The sequence below is a fragment of the Lycorma delicatula genome, chromosome 7, assembly GCF_047948215.1.
Source record: "Lycorma delicatula isolate Av1 chromosome 7, ASM4794821v1, whole genome shotgun sequence".
Taxonomy (NCBI): domain Eukaryota; kingdom Metazoa; phylum Arthropoda; class Insecta; order Hemiptera; family Fulgoridae; genus Lycorma; species Lycorma delicatula.
Window position 1 is genome coordinate 2698201 of NC_134461.1, and position 17598 is coordinate 2715798.

General features: G+C 30.0%; 1 pseudogene; it reads left to right on the top strand.

Moving 5' to 3' along the window:
* The first annotated feature begins 1816 nt into the window (after positions 1–1816).
* Positions 1817–15735, top strand: LOC142327609 (neurocalcin homolog; annotated as a pseudogene).
* The last annotated feature ends 1863 nt before the right edge of the window (positions 15736–17598 follow it).

A 17598-nucleotide genomic window follows, 5' to 3' on the forward strand; every position in this document is an offset into this window, starting at 1 on the left:
GAGAGTGGAAAAAGTGTTATAAGACCAATGTGGTTTCAAGAAACGTATAGGGACAAGGTGAGCAATTTTAGACCTCAGATTAATAGTAGAAATAAGATTAAAGAAAAACAATCCGACATACTTGCCATTTATAGACCTAGAGAAGGCATTCGATAACGTAGACTAGAATAAAATGTTCAGCATTTTAAAAAAATTACGGTTGAAATACAGAGGTAGAACAATGATTGTTAACATTTACAGGAACAGTAATAATTGATGAACATAAGAAAGAAGCCATAATAAGAAAGGGAGTCTGACAAGGATGTTCCTTATCCCCGTTACTTTTTAATCTTTACATGGAATTAGCAGTTAAAGATGTTAAAGAACAATTTAGATCTGGAGTAACAGTACAAGCTGAAAAGATAAAGATGCTACGATTTGCTGATGATATAGTAATTCTAGCCAAGAGTAAAAAGGATTTAGAAGAAACAATGAACGGCATGGATGAAGTCCTACACAAGAACAAAACAAAAGTAATGAAATGTAGTAGAAATAACAAAGATGGACCACTGAATGTGAAAATAGGAGGAGAAAAGATTATGGAGGTAGAAGAATTTTGTTATTTGGGAAGAAGAATTACTAAAGCAGGAGTGATATAAAATGCCGAAATACCACAGGAGAATCAGAAGTATAATTCCTTTTCATCAAAAATTAATTTAAACGTCAGGAAAAGTTTTTTGAAAGTATATATTTGGAGCAAAGCTTTATATGGAAGTGAAACTTGGACGATCAGAGTACCTGAGAAGAAATTATAGAAGCTTTTCAAAAGCAATGCTATAGGAGAATGTTAAAAATCAGATGGGTGGATAAAGTAACAAATGAAGAAGTTTTGGAGCAAATAGATGAAGAAAGAAACATTTGGAAAAATATAGTTAAAAGAAGAGAGGCCACATATTAAGGCATCCTGGAATAATCGCTTTAATATTGGAAGGACAGGTAGAAGGAAAAAATTGTGTAGGCAGGCCACGTTTGGAATATGTAAAACAAATTGTTAGGGGATATACCCAAATGAAACCACTAGCACTAGATAAGGAATCTTGGAGATCTGAATCAAACCAGTCAAATGACTGAAAACAAAAAAAAAAACGTATAAAAAAATTATTTTAATAGTACGCGGGTAAAATTAAAAAATGTATTAATAAAATATAATTGTTTTCAAAATACATCGTATTTTTCCCCCATATTCCTGAATATGATTATTAGAATTATTTCAAGTAATATTATTACTAGAATTATCGGTATTACTTACGGAAGTACTTTAATATTTTCATAAATCGGCAGACCACTAACCTCAAATTCACTATCACTTTCTTCTTCCTGAAGACAAAAAATTAAGAGTATTTTCATTAACTGTTGGTTCGCAGTAATTATCATCACTAAACATACTTTCTAAATTTTCACTGGAAAATTTATTCATAATATTTTCAAATTCGAAATCACGTATTCGTTTTTAACAATCAAAACCTCCAGCCATGTTTCGTACCTAACTTCTTTAGTTAAAATTCGGACAAAATGTCAGAACATAGCCTACTAGATATGTGTGTACGTTCATTCACGAACGAACGATTTTTTTTTTTTTCAAAAAAAAAATGTATACGAGATCTATAAATAAAGTAATGAGACTAATTTAAAAAAGCTTTTTTTTTCTATCCAATTATACATGAATTTTATCACCTTCGAAATAGTTTGATTGGAAGCCATGCAACGTTTTAAACGGTTCTACCAAACTTTATAGTAGTGTTCTCCAGAAATCCTTCAGGTGGTAGGTTATGTTTTTATTAATTTTTTATACTTTGGTAAAATGGTGTCCTTTGAGGTGTTTTTTTTAGTCAGGAACAGGGATTAAACTCAGGTGGTTAAGGAACTACAGGAATGTTTTTCTTTTCCAAAAAATAATTAATAGAGAGTGATGTAGCATCCAGTTTTCTTTGATGACCGGCAAATTTTTTCTACAGTGTATCAAGAATTTCTCTGTAAATATATTCATTTAAATTGTGTGCTGTAGGTAAAAACAACTTATGGATAATTCCATTACTATCGAAGAAACAAATTAGCATGATTCTGATTTCCTCATTTTTACTTTTTTGGGACATGTTGAGTTTAAAATGTGACATTCCTTGCCCTGTGTTGTATTCTAAATATTTTTTAAAAAATCAGGATCACTTTCAATTTCACCTAGAAGATTGCGTTACACTTCCACCCTGTTCTTTTTCTATTCAACAATGAGATTTTTTTAGAACAAATTTTGCACAGACTTTTTTCATGTCCAATTTTTTGTTAAAATTTAATTGACTGTGGTACGGTGCAATAATTTTGACAGTTTATTATAACTATTTGATGTTAACAATCTTCCAGAGGGTGGATCATCTACAACTGATTCCTGGCCATTTGAAAATGCTTTAAACCACCTAAAAATTTCGGGTCTTGACAGAGCATCATCTTTATACATTGTTTTAATTTTGAAAAACATTTCAGTAGCATTCTCACTGAATTTAACACAAAAATTGATTGCACATAATTAGTATCATTCATTTTTGAAATGCACAACAAACCATTTAATTATCTGACAACAATAGACTAAATATAAACCCGCTGTTCATATAACTACATATTTACTACTAACACCCTTCTATTTAGAAATCAATTTCTTATAAAATTTTGTCAAAAATTATCAAAAAACAATTCTTTTTTTTTTTTTTTTTTTTTTTGTCTTCAGTCATTTGACTGGTTTGATGCAGCTCTCCAAGATTCCCTATCTAGTGCTAGTCGTTTCATTTCAGTATACCCTCTACATCCTACATCCCCAACAATTTGTTTTACATACTCCAAACGTGGCCTGCCTACACAATTTTTCCCTTCTACCTGTCCTTCCAATATTAAAGCGACTATTCCAGGATGCCTTAGTATGTGGCCTATAAGTCTGTCTCTTCTTTTAACTATATTCTTCCAAATGCTTCTTTCTTCATCTATTTGCCGCAATACCTCTTCATTTGTCACTTTATCCACCCATCTGATTTTTAACATTCTCCTATAGCACCACATTTCAAAAGCTTCTAATCTTTTCTTCTCAGATACTCCGATTGTCCAAGTTTCACTTCCATATAAAGCGACACTCCAAACATACACTTTCAAAAATCTTTTCCTGACATTTAAATTCATTTTTGATGTAAACAAATTATATTTCTTACTGAAGGCTCGTTTAGCTTGTGCTATTCGGCATTTTATATCGCTCCTGCTTCGTCCATCTTTAGTAATTTTACTTCCCAAATAACAAAATTCTTCTACCTCCATAATCTTTTCTCCTCCTATTTTCACATTCAGTGGTCCATCTTTGTTATTTCTACTACATTTCATTACTTTTGTTTTGTTCTTGTTTATTTTCATGCGATAGTTCTTGCGTAGGACTTCATCTATGCCATTCATTGTTTCTTCTAAATCCTTTTTACTCTCGGCTAGAATTACTATATCATCAGCAAATCGTAGCATCTTTATCTTTTCACCTTGTACTGTTACTCCGAATCTAAATTGTTCTTTAATATCATTAACTGCTAGTTCCATGTAAAGATTAAAAAGTAACGGAGATAGGGAACATCCTTGTCGGACTCCCTTTCTTATTAGGGCTTCTTTCTTATGTTCTTCAATTGTTATTGTTGCTGTTTGGTTCCTGTACATGTTAGCAATTGTTCTTCTATCTCTGTATTTGAACCCTAATTTTTTTAAAATGCTGAACATTTTATTCCAATCTACGTTATCGAAAGCCTTTTCTAGGTCTATAAACGCCAAGTATGTTGGTTTGTTTTTCTTTAATCTTCCTTCTACTATTAATCTGAGGCCTAAAATTGCTTCCCTTGTCCCTATACTTTTCCTGAAACCAAATTGGTCTTCTCCTAACACTTCTTCCACTCTCCTCTCAATTCTTCTGTATAAAATTCTAGTTAAGATTTTTGATGCATGACTAGTTAAACTAATTGTTCTGTATTCTTCACATTTATCTGCCCCTGCTTTCTTTGGTATCATAACTATAACACTTTTTTTGAAGTCTGACGGAAATTCCCCTTTTTCATAAATATTACACACCAGTTTGTATAATCTATCAATCGCTTCCTCACCTGCACTGCGCAGTAATTCTACAGGTATTCCGTCTATTCCAGGAGCCTTTCTGCCATTTAAATCTTTTAATGCTCTCTTAAATTCAGATCTCAGTATTGTTTCTCCCATTTCATCCTCCTCAACTTCCTCTTCTTCCTCTATAACACCATTTTCTAATTCATTTCCTCCGTATAACTCTTCAATATATTCCACCCATCTATCGACTTTACCTTTCGTATTATATATTGGTGTACCATCTTTGTTTAACACATTATTAGATTTTAATTTATGTACCCCAAAATTTTCCTTAACTTTCCTGTATGCTCCGTCAATTTTACCAATGTTCATTTCTCTTTCCACTTCTGAACACTTTTCTTTAATCCACTCTTCTTTCGCCAGTTTGCATTTCCTATTTATAGCATTTCTTAATTGCCGATAGTTCCTTTTACTTTCTTCATCATTAGCATTCTTATATTTTCTACGTTCATCCATCAGCTGCAATATATCGTCTGAAACCCAAGGTTTTCTACCAGTTCTCTTTATTCCGCCTAAGTTTGCTTCAGCTGATTTAAGAATTTCCTTTTTAACATTCTCCCATTCTTCTTCTACATTTTCTACCATATCTTTTTTACTCAGACCTCTTGCGATGTCCTCCTCAAAAATCTTCTTTACCTCCTCTTCCTCAAGCTTCTCTAAATTCCACCGATTCATCTGACAACTTTTCTTCAGGTTTTTAAACCCCAATCTACATTTCATTATCACCAAATTATGGTCGCTATCAATGTCTGCTCCAGGGTAAGTTTTGCAGTCAACGAGTTGATTTCTAAATCTTTGCTTAACCATGATATAATCTATCTGATACCTTCCAGTATCGCCTGGCTTTTTCCAAGTGTATATTCTTCTATTATGATTTTTAAATTGGGTGTTGGCAATTACTAAATTATACTTCGTGCAAAATTCTATAAGTCGGTCCCCTCTTTCATTCCTTTTGCCCAGCCCATATTCACCCACTATATTTCCTTCCTTGCCTTTTCCAATGCTTGCATTCCAATCTCCAACTATTATTAAATTTTCATCTCCCTTTACGTGTTTAATTGCTTCATCAATCTCTTTGTATACACACTCTACCTCATCATCATCATGGGCGCTTGTAGGCATATAAACGTTAACAATCGTTGTCGGTTTAGGTTTTGATTTTATCCTTATTACAATGATTCTATCGCTATGCGTTTTGAAATACTCCACTCTCCTCCCTATCTTCTTGTTCATCACGAAACCTACTCCTGCCTGCCCATTATTTGACGCTGAGTTAATTACTCTAAAATCACCTGACCAAAAGTCGCCTTCCTCTTCCCACCGAACCTCACTAATTCCTACTATATCCACATTCACCCTATCCATTTCCCTTTTTAAATTTTCTAGCCTACCAACCTTTTTTAAGCTTCTAACATTCCACGCTCCGACTCGTAGAATGTTATTTTTTAATTTTCTGGTGACCCCTTCCTTAGTAGTCCCCACCCGGAGATCCGAACGGGGGACTATTTTACCTCCGGAATATTTTACCAAGGAAGGCGCCTCCATTGTTGCTATGTGAAAATGCAGAGAGCCACATTTTCTTGGAAAAAAAGCAGCTGTAGTTTTCCATTGCTTTCAGCTGCGCAGTACTCAGAGGACTGAGTGATGTTGATACGGCCGTTTAAGTCATTGTGACTCACGCCCCTAACAACTACTGAAAGAGCTGCTGCCCTCTTTCAGGAATCATTCCTTAGTCTGGCTCTCAACAGATACCTCTCCGATATGGTTGCACCTTCGGTCCAGCTACTCTGTATCCCTGAGCACTCAAGCCCCCTCACCAACGGCAAGGTCTCATGATTCATAGAGGAGGAAAAAAAAAAAAAAAAAAAAAAAAACAATTCATTGTTATATAAAAATTAAAGATATACATTGGAAAAACTCAAAACAGAAGATGATGCCTGTTTTTTTTCCTGTTTAGACTATAAACTGTTCCGGTATTACTTCAGAGAATATGTTTGAGTGTAAATGAAATGTTGCCACTTTGGCTCCCAAAAAAACTAGTTTTGTTAGTTTATTTACAGGTCTTATGTGTATATATATTATACGAGACAGAGGAAAAAGCAACGAATGCCAGTTTTTTCAAAAAATTAATGTAAAACATTTAATTTTATTACAGCAGATTCCGTTTATTAATTAATTTTACACAATTTTTCTTTTTAAGTTGATTTATTTCAATAAACTACAGTATTATAAAAAGGACATTTCTATTTTAGTGGTGAAATTAATTAAAATTTAATGTTAATTCATTAATTAAGCTAACAAAGTGGGAATATTGAATTCTTTCAGATATTTCTCTTGATTATTGTGTTACTACAAATGAATTGAAACATGATACTTGAATACTAAATTTAATTTGTAATTAAAAATTTTAAATGAATTGTATTACAATACAACAATTGTAATATTATAATCATGATTTTTTACATACATTGCACATTTCCAGTACATTTAAATCTTCAAATAAACTTACTGCAGTCATATTTGCTAAATTTCTAGGTTAACCTAAACTTCTAAAAGATTTTACAAGATTCAGTATTGAATTTTGTTATTTATTAGAATTAATTAGATAACTTTATATCCTTCAGGATTAATGTTCTCAAAATATCTCAGGAATTTATAGCTACAGTTTAACCTTATTTAACAGTTTTTTATAGATTATAACCTACAAACAATTTTTTTTTTAAGAAACACAAATATTAAAAAAAAAAAATAAGCCGTAACAACAAAGATAAACTTTGCAGTAAAGAGCTCACAACAAACAAAGAACAAAGGAAAACTAAATATTATAGACAAGAGATTAATGCATAAACATTATTGGTTTCTTCTGCTAAAGCATGGATTTTCTAGTTTTCTTTTCGCTGCTACTTATTAAACAGGAATAATTCATAATATTTCATTCTTCTAAAACAATAAAGGAAATGTACAGAAATAAATTGCTAGATAACAAGGTAATGTCAGATTTTAAAACTTTGTAACATTCAATATTTTTTCCCTGATTTCCCATTAACCTACATTACACATTAGCCTACATACTAATTAAATTATAACAAATGAGATGAAAACTATTTGCTGCATGTAATATTTCAATTAAATTTATTAATTGTAATAAAAAAAAAAACAAATGTTTGTTTTGTAGTATTGTTTAATAATCTCAAATCATTAATTATTTTAGGTATGATATTAAAGAATCAGTTTTAAGAAATTATGATCTGTAAAACACAACTATTTTATTAAGGATGAATATTGAGTATGAACAAAATACATTAACCAGTAGATTTATTTGTTTAGAAATGCCCAACTATGACTTATCTTTTAAAATATTTTTTATTAACAAATTTGTAGCACCAATAAAACAATTTATGGTTACATTAGATATGTTATGAAACTAAATATAACTTGATATAAAGCACAAATACAAATCACTGTTCCCATTAAAAAATTTATATAAGTAGATTTAATGATTAAAAAAAAATTGCTTTAAAACAGTGATATTTTAATGATCCCACAAATTAATGCTTTAGAAACACCGGTTACAAAGCAAATTATATCTTCTTCATCAATTTATGATTGCATGAAATAGGATTATTTACTTACTTATTTACTTTACTTATCACTTTGTTAAAATAGGTTCACTAAAAAATAATTAAGCAGCAGAAGTTTTAGAAATTATTACATTTTTTAAGAAATTATCATTAAAATTTTAATGAATTATTTAAATGTTATAATCTATCGATTCCTGTGGAATAGCTGGGGTAAAGGATATTATTACCGGAATAAAATACAAAGGTTAGTACTACCCAGCAGTCATTATATATTAAAATCACTAATTGTATACTCCACTTGAATTTTTAAACAACTGAATCTGAGAAATAACAACTACAGTGGCTTTGTAAATAGCCGATAGATGGCCCTGCATACTTGTAAGTGTGTTCAGACCCGCTAATATTTAAATATAAGCTGATGGCCATTACTTTATGAATATGACTTGTAATTGCATTTTTCAAATCTTGGGTTTTATAAATGTTATTATTTGATTTTTAGTATGTACCCTTCTTCTGCTTTTCTGGAATTATAGACTCTTCTTTGTATTTTTATTTTGATTTTGAGAAAACGTTCTTACGGGCAGCCAGATTTGCTGTTTCAATTCCAAGCAAGATCACTGGTCTGACTATATTATTGTAACACCTGAATTTTACATTTATAGAAAGGTTGTTTTTTGTTTATTTTTTAGGTATCTTCGATTGTTAGTAAATACAATTTTTCTATTTTGGATTTCAGGATCCAGACAGCTTTGTGTGACTCTTTTTTACTGCTTACTTACTTCTCCTGAATATTAAATTGAGTTGTTACATTAATTTTTCCGTACTTTCTTTATTGATTTATCTGTTTTTGCTGTTGACTGAAAATCAACTGTTTGTTGAAATCGGTAAAAATTATACATTTTATTTTGTTCATTACTGATTCTCGTAGTTTTTCTTTTATTGACATGTTGATTTACATATGTCACAATTTTTGTTTTTTTTGTGTTATTTCAGTTTGCTGAACATGTGTTTCGTACGTTTGATGCTAATGGAGATGGAACAATTGACTTCCGGGAATTTTTATGCGCCCTTTCGGTGACATCTCGTGGAAAACTCGAACAGAAACTAAACTGAAGTGGGCATTTAGTATGTATGATCTTGATGGTAACGGGTTCATTTCACGACAAGAAATGCTTGAAATTGTTACTGTAAGTTTGTTTGTGCCATTTCTTAACTGTAATTATAAAAATTATCACTTTTCAAAGAAGTTGATTGATGCATTATTTATATGGTTCTATAATGTTAAAAATCAAAGTCAGACTGTAAGCTGTATGGTGGTATCATAACAGTTTATCTTTTTATGATATGTGTTGAATTGTTTACTTTATGATCATGTATGGTCTATTCCATTACTGTAAACATTACTGATTTAACTTTTCTATACCTTACTATAAGCTGAATTTTTTTTTCCCCCCCTAATGTTGTACATAAATTGCATGCAAAAATAATTACTGTACTTTGTATGTAAATAACAAAAGCAGTTATCATGTTAATATTTCTCTTTTTTTAGAAATAGAAAGTTTTAAATATCCTTAATAAAGAATAATGTGTCTTTAAAAAGACTGGGTTTAGGTGATACGAGGTGTGTTCAAAGAGTAACGAGAATTTTGAAATTTAGCAGGTTGTATTAGTCTGATTCTTGGGATTTTCGTTGTTGTATTGGTAAACATGTCTGAAAAGTATCTGTACATTTTTAGACATATTTGATGTTTACTTTGTTGTCAGCTGTCAAAAGGATAACACATGTTTTGATACAATCAGCGATTTTTTATTTGTATAAAAAATGGATAAGAGAATTTGTTTTAAATTTTGCTATAAGAATGGAATTACGTGTAGCAATGTTTTAAAAATGTTAAATATTGCTTTTGGTGAGTCTGCTATGAGTAAAGCAAGGGTTTATGAGTGGTATAAGTGTTAACAAGAAGGTTGTGAAGACCTTGAAGAGCACCCTGTACACCCTAGCACTTCAACAACCGATGAAAACGTGGAAAATGTAAAAAAAAATCATGATGAATGATCACCAAATCACAATCAGAGAAGTTGCTGATGATGTTGGGATATCAATTGGCTAGTGCCATAAAATTTTTTCAGATGTTTTGGGTATGAAACGTGTGACAGCAAAATTTGTTCCAAAATTTTTGAATTGCGAACAAAAACAGTGGCGAATGGATGTTGCTCAGGAGTTACTAAATGAAGTCAACAATGATGCAGAACTACTGAAACGTTATAACAGGTGATGAAACATGGATTTACAGATATGATGTTGAAATTAAGGCTCAGTCGTACCAGTGGAAGCATTCTGGATCACCAAGACCAAAAAAAAGGTCGACAAGTACGGTCGTATGTGGTTATACTCATCTTGTTCTTCAATTTTAACGGCATAGTGCATCATGAGTTCTTGCCACAAGGTCAAACAATCAATAAGGAATATTACCTACCAGTTTAACATCGTTTGCGTGAAGCAATCCAAAAAAATGCCTGGATTTGTGGTGAAACAATTCATGGCTTTTGCACCATGATAATGCGCCTGCTTACACTTCATTGTTTGTTCATCAATCTTTAGCCAAAAACAACAACAATGTAATGATACCCCAGCCGCCATATTTGCCAGACCTGGCTCCGTGTGACTTTTCTCTACTCTCAAAAATAAAGAGAATCTTAAAGGGTCGTCGTTTTACAAGCATAGATGAGATTAAAAGTGAATAGCTGAAAGATCTAAACGCTATTCCAAAGATCGAGTTTCGGGGATTGGAAATAGCGCTGACATAAGTGTATAATATCTAATGGGGACTATTTTGATGCGGATAACATTAATGTAGATGAATAAATAAAATTCTTTCCAAAAAACAAAAATTCTCGTTACTTTTTGAACACTCCTCGTATAAGAGAAAAATAAGTATCATCAGTGATTCATAAAATCGTATCTATATGTAAGTCATAAAATCTTGAATAGAAAGTTTCTATTACAAGCTAAAAGTAAACATTAATAAAACTGGCTGACAGTGTTAAAAATACAGCCAAACCTGTACAGAAATTGTGGCAGATCCGTTGACTGAAATAATAAAATTTCCTGTTTAAGAATCCTGGCATTGAAGAGATTTCTAAATTTCCAAAAAGAGAGATTTGACCATCTATGCTATGATAACTAAAAACATAATGTATGAAATTTGTTTTTTTTATTCTTCACATCTGTTACGAATTTATCAAAAAGTTATTTTTTAATGCTTGGTTCCCAAAAATCCTACAAAAGGCATACTTGTCAAACAGCTAAAAGGTTAACTCCAGAACCAGCAGCTGAAATACTGCTAACCAGCTGTAAAACACCTTTCAAAAATCTTAAAATAAAGATGTTTGTTGGAGCAAAATACTTTATATATTTTGCCCACTGGGCTGGTGGTAAAATCATCAGAAAAACACCTGTTTAATAGCTGATCTTCAAAGTCAAAGATTCTGAGGTTCAAATCCTAGTAAAAGGTAATTGCTTTTTTACAGATTTGAATCCTAGATAGTGGATATCAGTGTAGTTTGGTGGTTGGGATTCAATTTACCATATTTCTCAAGAATAGTTGGTCTGAGTCTGTACAAGACTCCACCTCATTTACACATCATACAAATCATCCTCATCACATTGAGCCATGGAGGGGTTGCTTATTGTTCACTAGTTGAACAGATTGCAACGTACATGTTAGAAAAGAAAATTATTTTTTCAAGTATATTTATCAATCTACTTAATAAATATCATATTACAATCTTCAAAAAAACTTTGTTAAGCAACATATCTTCTCCAACCAAAAACTGGTAATTTTTTGTTTTACAATTTATGACTAAAAAAGAATATACATCAAATTATATACGTTTTCTAAAATTTCAATAGGAGAAGCTGTTTTACAAAGCTTTTTTTCTAAGAAAAATGAAGATTTGTATGTACGCAGAACTGAAAAATCATGAACTCATAATTTAAATAATATGAAGTGAATTTCAAGATTTAAATATCAAATAAATGTTTTTGAAAAAAAAATGTTGGAAGAGCATTTACAGTATAGATTTTCCTGATTAAAGAAATTGTAATATTTATTATAGTTTATAACATTGTAAAACAATGTATAGATAAATACAGAGTGATCGTAAAGTCATGCAACCCAAATTTTTCCGTTTTGTAGGAATTATAGTTAAATTTGTAAAAGATGTTTTAATTAGGGTAATTTTTTGTGTGACAGAATAGTGTATGTTAGCTCTGCTAGATCACACTTCCAGGCAACAGTGGGCATTGCACCAAGCAGTTTGTTTAGTGGAGTTACTGTGAATTGAAATCATACACGAAGTGTCAAGAAAAGAAGATTTTTAAATGCTTTTCCAGATGCCAATATGCCAAACAGATTCACTATATGTAGTTTATTTAATCATTTTCAAGATACAGGTAGTGTGCATGATCATAAGTATATCGGCCACCCAAGTGTTTTAACTGATGAAAGTCTGCAGACTATAAATGAAACACTTCTTTGTTCTCCAAAATATTCTCTTCGAAATCTTTCTTACCAAATTGAGCTATCTTACAGAAGTGTTCATTAGGCTACTAAATTTCTATAATTACATATCAGATTAACATAAGTCATCAGCTCCAAGAACCAGATAAGGAGAAACAAATGCAGTATTGTCAGTGGTTTAGAAGTTTCATTTGAAATGACACATCTGTTCTAGACAAAGGCTTTTTTCAGTGATGAAGCACGGTTTCATCTTAGCGGATATGTTAACAGCCAAAATTACAGAATGTGGTCTTCAGAGAACCCACATATACTCAATGAACAGTCATTGCATTCGTAAAAAATTGGGATGTGGTGTATGTCGCTGGAGAATTGTCGAGCCTATCTTTTTTTCAGAGGCAACGCTGAATGGTATCAAGAAATAATCATTCAGTTTATAGGCTTACTACATGCTGATGAATGTGATTGCTGGCTACAACAAGACAGAGCAACTGTACACACAGCAAATTATGCAAGTTCTTCATGATTTCTTCAATAACTGGATAATTTATTGCGGTCTATGGCCTCCTCATTCATCAGACCTGAGTCCTCCTGATTTTTATATGTGGGGTTTTTTTAAAGATAATGTGTACTCACAACCTGCATATACTTGATGAACTTAAACAAAATATTGAGGAATGTATATCAAATATCACTGCTGCTATACTGAAAAACATCATGTGCAATACAAGAAAACTTGTCGATGCATGCATTCGATATCATTTGGGTCGCTTGACTTTGATCACCCATTATATATGTCAAATTTATATATTTATTTTTTTTTATATGCTACTATTCAAGATATCTTAATATGAATAAAAAGAAAATAGATTTGCGGGTAGTTCTAGGATAAAGTTGTTTTTTTATTAATAAGCATATTTTTTGTTTTTGTAGGCAATTTACAAAAGGGTTGTATCAGTAATGAAAATGCCTGAAGATGAATCCACTCCAGAGAAACGAACTGATAAAATATTCCGACAAATGGATAAAAATCAAGATGGAAAGTTATCATCGGAAGAATTTATTGAAGGTGCAAAAAGCGATCCTTCAATTGTAAGACTTTTGCAATGCGATCCCCAGGCACAATAAAATTTACTAATTTAAAGATATACTAATAAATAAATGATGTATTGATGAAATAAAATAAGAAAATGAATAATAATGATAGATTTTTCAGTAAAGAAACATTTCCCTCTTGGATTTTTTCTTTTTGTTCGTCATTTCTTAAATACATAGCACGATTAGCGTGTAGTGCTCTGTTTGGGATTTATTTTTGTTGTCTTCCTACAGAGACTTAAATGCTACCTATTGTCACAAATAATACACCTAAGTGATAGGTGGAGGTAAAGCCATGTATGAAAAGTGCGTGATTTGATTTTTGTAATTATGTTCTATTAATATTATAAGACTATATGAAAATAAATATGATATCAATGATATTAGCTTTTATTATATTTAATTTTGTTAGTCTATTATTTAATTTAAAATTAAAATCATTTCTTTAATAGCAAGAAAAAATATTTAAGCTGTTATTATAACCGAGTGATTATGGTGAAAATGTCAATTATGACGTAATGTCTTAATTTTAAAATACAAAAGCTTATACCCCCTCCAAAAAATTATTAAATCCATATTTCCGTGTAATCCAATTTGAGCGTGTATGTAAAAATTTTACAGATGTGCTCATAAAAAATGCATATATTGTTACACTAAATAATAGTGTAAAATTTTTATGCTATAACCTAATGATCATTTGAAACTAAGATTTTTGTTTGGTTTTCCTTATTTTTTTTTGTAAACCTTTTGTTTTAAAATAAAATAAACATGTATGGCTTTCTTTATATTATGATGTTAACAGTAATAATTATTATTTTTCATTTTATTTATGTCTTTTTATTAATATATAGATTGATTGCAGCAGATTAATATAATTCAGCATTAAAATAAAGGTCACTGTGATTTCTGGTGCTTAAGTGCATAAATAGTAATATTTTGTAATGTTATTTTGTTAATTTTTATTTTTTGAGTTCTATGTCGGCAGTAAAAGAATTTCTTTTCATAAATTACATCTACAGAATGCTTTAATTATCATCGTTATTAATTATCACTTGTAATAAAAAAAAGTATTACACAGAAATTTTGTACCGATTGGAATGTAAACATCTGACTGTTTTAGACATCTTAAACAATATATATGTGATAAAAAATAATTTTAATAACAGATAAAGAGAAAGTTGTTTAAGTTTAGTTTTACTTTGGTGTTTTGAAGAAAATAATTGCCCGAGGGTTAACATCCACTCTTATACTAAAAAAAACATTATCTTTTGTACCTGGAAGGAAATGCACTCAAGGAAGATAATTTTTCAGAATTTACTAGTTTAATAACAAATATATATGTATAATTTGATGTAGAATGCCATTTATATTCATACAAACAGTTTAAATTTGCTGCCTCAGTTTTGTATATTAACCAAACATATCTTATTGAATGTGAAATTCATAGAATTTCTTTCTTACAACAAAGAATCTGTTGGTGATAAAGTCAAATTAACATCAGGATGGGTGGCTACTTTTTCCAAACTGTGAGGTAAGGTAGTCATTACTGAAATATCTGTTGCTTTTAACACTGCATTCTGAACAGTAGCCATGAATCGGCATGACTCATGTCTTCTTGAAACCATTACAATACAATATTATTTATAAATTTGTATATAATTAGAACTTTTTTGAATTTTTATCATCGATAAGAGTATAGTTACTGTACTACATTGAGATGTTCACCAAGTGAACTGGTATATATGGGAAAATAGGTGATCTCTCACGAAGGCCATCTTCTAAGTAGGAAATGAGTGAATATTATATAACATAACAAAATTAAATAAAATTTTAATTTTACTTTTTATTGATAAATGGTTACGTCGTTAACCATTTACGATGTTTTTTGTTGCATTAACTGGTTAATGGTTACATCATTAACAAAATTAAATTTTAAGGTATATGTCCTTTACTTGTTATTGATGACATCACTTATGTAGAGACATAGATGCAAGTGATATATGCAATTAATGCGTATGACTTGATCTGTTGCTTTTTACTTAAGAAAAAATTTGTACTTGTATAAATTAAGTTTTATAATTTAAATATTTTGTCTTAAGTAATTTAAATTATATTAAAATTTATTTAAAATGAAAATTTGTTGTTAATTCATTATTCTAGTTGCATATAATTTTGTTGGCTCTTTGTTTTTTAAAGGAGAAAAATAACTACATGGTTTTTGTTCTTATTATTTTTTAACATTTATTTCAGGTTATACATTTTTTGTTAATTCTTGAATTAAGAAGATTAGTTATATTTGATATGTTTTAAGATGCTTTCAAAACACCTCTTCAAAAATTACAGGTTTTTCTTTTAATAAAAATGTTATGGATGTATTGATTTTTGTTTGAATATAATCAGTTTTTTCTTTAAATGAAGTAATTATTTATTTAAACAAACTTTTGTTTAAAGGAAGAATATGTTATGTTAAAAAATATTACAGTACTCATGTTACAAAAAAATGATGATTGTGTCCTCTTTCTTCATTAGGTTGTATTCAATAAAATTTAGCCTGAGTTAGTAGTGCCTTTCATCAGAACCACACTATTATTATTTTTAATAATGATAGTTATTCTATAACTATCGAGTTATAGAGTTATTCTATAACTCTATAATGATAGTTATACTCTTGAATTCAGGGTGAGTTATTACACCTTTGTGTAGTAAAATATTTTACCTCCTGTAAAGAAGTCATTTTTATATTTTGTTAAATTTGATACTAAATGATAGCATTAATAATCTATGACATACATTGTTGCCCTAATCATATGTACTGGATACTGGACACTTACCTTATAAATTTATTAGAAGCAAATCACAATTGGATACTATTCTGTTTATTTTGAATTAAGTTAATTGATATTCAAATTAACTAAGTAATTAATTTAAATAAAACATTAATTGCAATTAGGGAATTATATATATTGATTATATAAATACATATTTATTATCTTAAATGTTTTTATTTACAATAGTTATTTCATTTGTTTGAGGAAATTCATGGAAATCTAAAGAATATAATTAACAGAGACCTAAATTTTTAAATACTTGTAACTGTACCAGTTTTTTTTTTTACATCAGAGAAAAATCTCATTGGTGGCAATTTCCACCAATTAGAAAAATAGAATGTAGTCCTAAGCCTCTGTTCAGTCTAAAGGTTGAAGAAATTGGATATGATAAAGAGTAAAGCTACCAGACAATAAATACTTCACTCACAAGAATTTCAATCATTATCGTAATCGATCGCGGTTAGTGACAGATGATCTGTTTATATTGAGGTAACTGAAGTTGAATTATTGAATTCAAAATCCTAGAAAAGAGGATTGGATTGTATTGCAACTTTCTTAAGAAAAAAATCAAAGAATTAAAAAATATGTATTTAAAACAAAAAATGGACAAGTTTATTGGTTCTGAAGTTCTAAAATGTTAGTGAACTGAATTTAAAAGTCGTTTCATTATTGTAATACTGAAAGAAAGTTAATTTATTATGTTAATTATTATAGTATATGTAAAATCTAAAGGCGGGTTCTCCCTCTAAGCTGCCTCTACCCTACTCCTCTAACCTGGCATGTGTAACGTGTGCTACTGGTTGCAACAAAAGTAATGTGTACATGCTATTAAAAAAATAATTCTCATAACTATGACGCCACGTCAAAGAAAATTATAAAATTATTGCCTACAATAAATAAACAACTCATTTCATATACTTTTTATTACATCATTGTTACTATTGATTTATAGCAAAACCAAAGTTTAATATACTTGAAAAAAAATAAATTGTTTCATATATCTTGGACAATATATTAGGCATAAATAATTTTATTTGTAATAATAAATTACCAGAACACATTTCATTACTACAATAGTGGCATCATAATTAGTACGGTGCAAGTCATTACAAATTAATTTATGTGACTTTTGGGATACACTACTATGGCTGCTGGTGTGAGGAGAAGTCGATAAGTGATGTAAAGAACAGTGAAGGGGATGCCATAGTTTACTATGGGCCCGCCTTCAGATATTATATAGACTGTAAATTAAATATCAGATAAAAATAACAAAAATTTCAGAAAGTGTAGAATGTTATGTTGATGGTATATTTGAAGTTAATATTTGAAAATGTTACTTTTCTGTTATTTTCTTCTTTAAATATTATGGTAATCTTGGTAGCTCAGCCAGTAGAACAACTGGCTAATTTA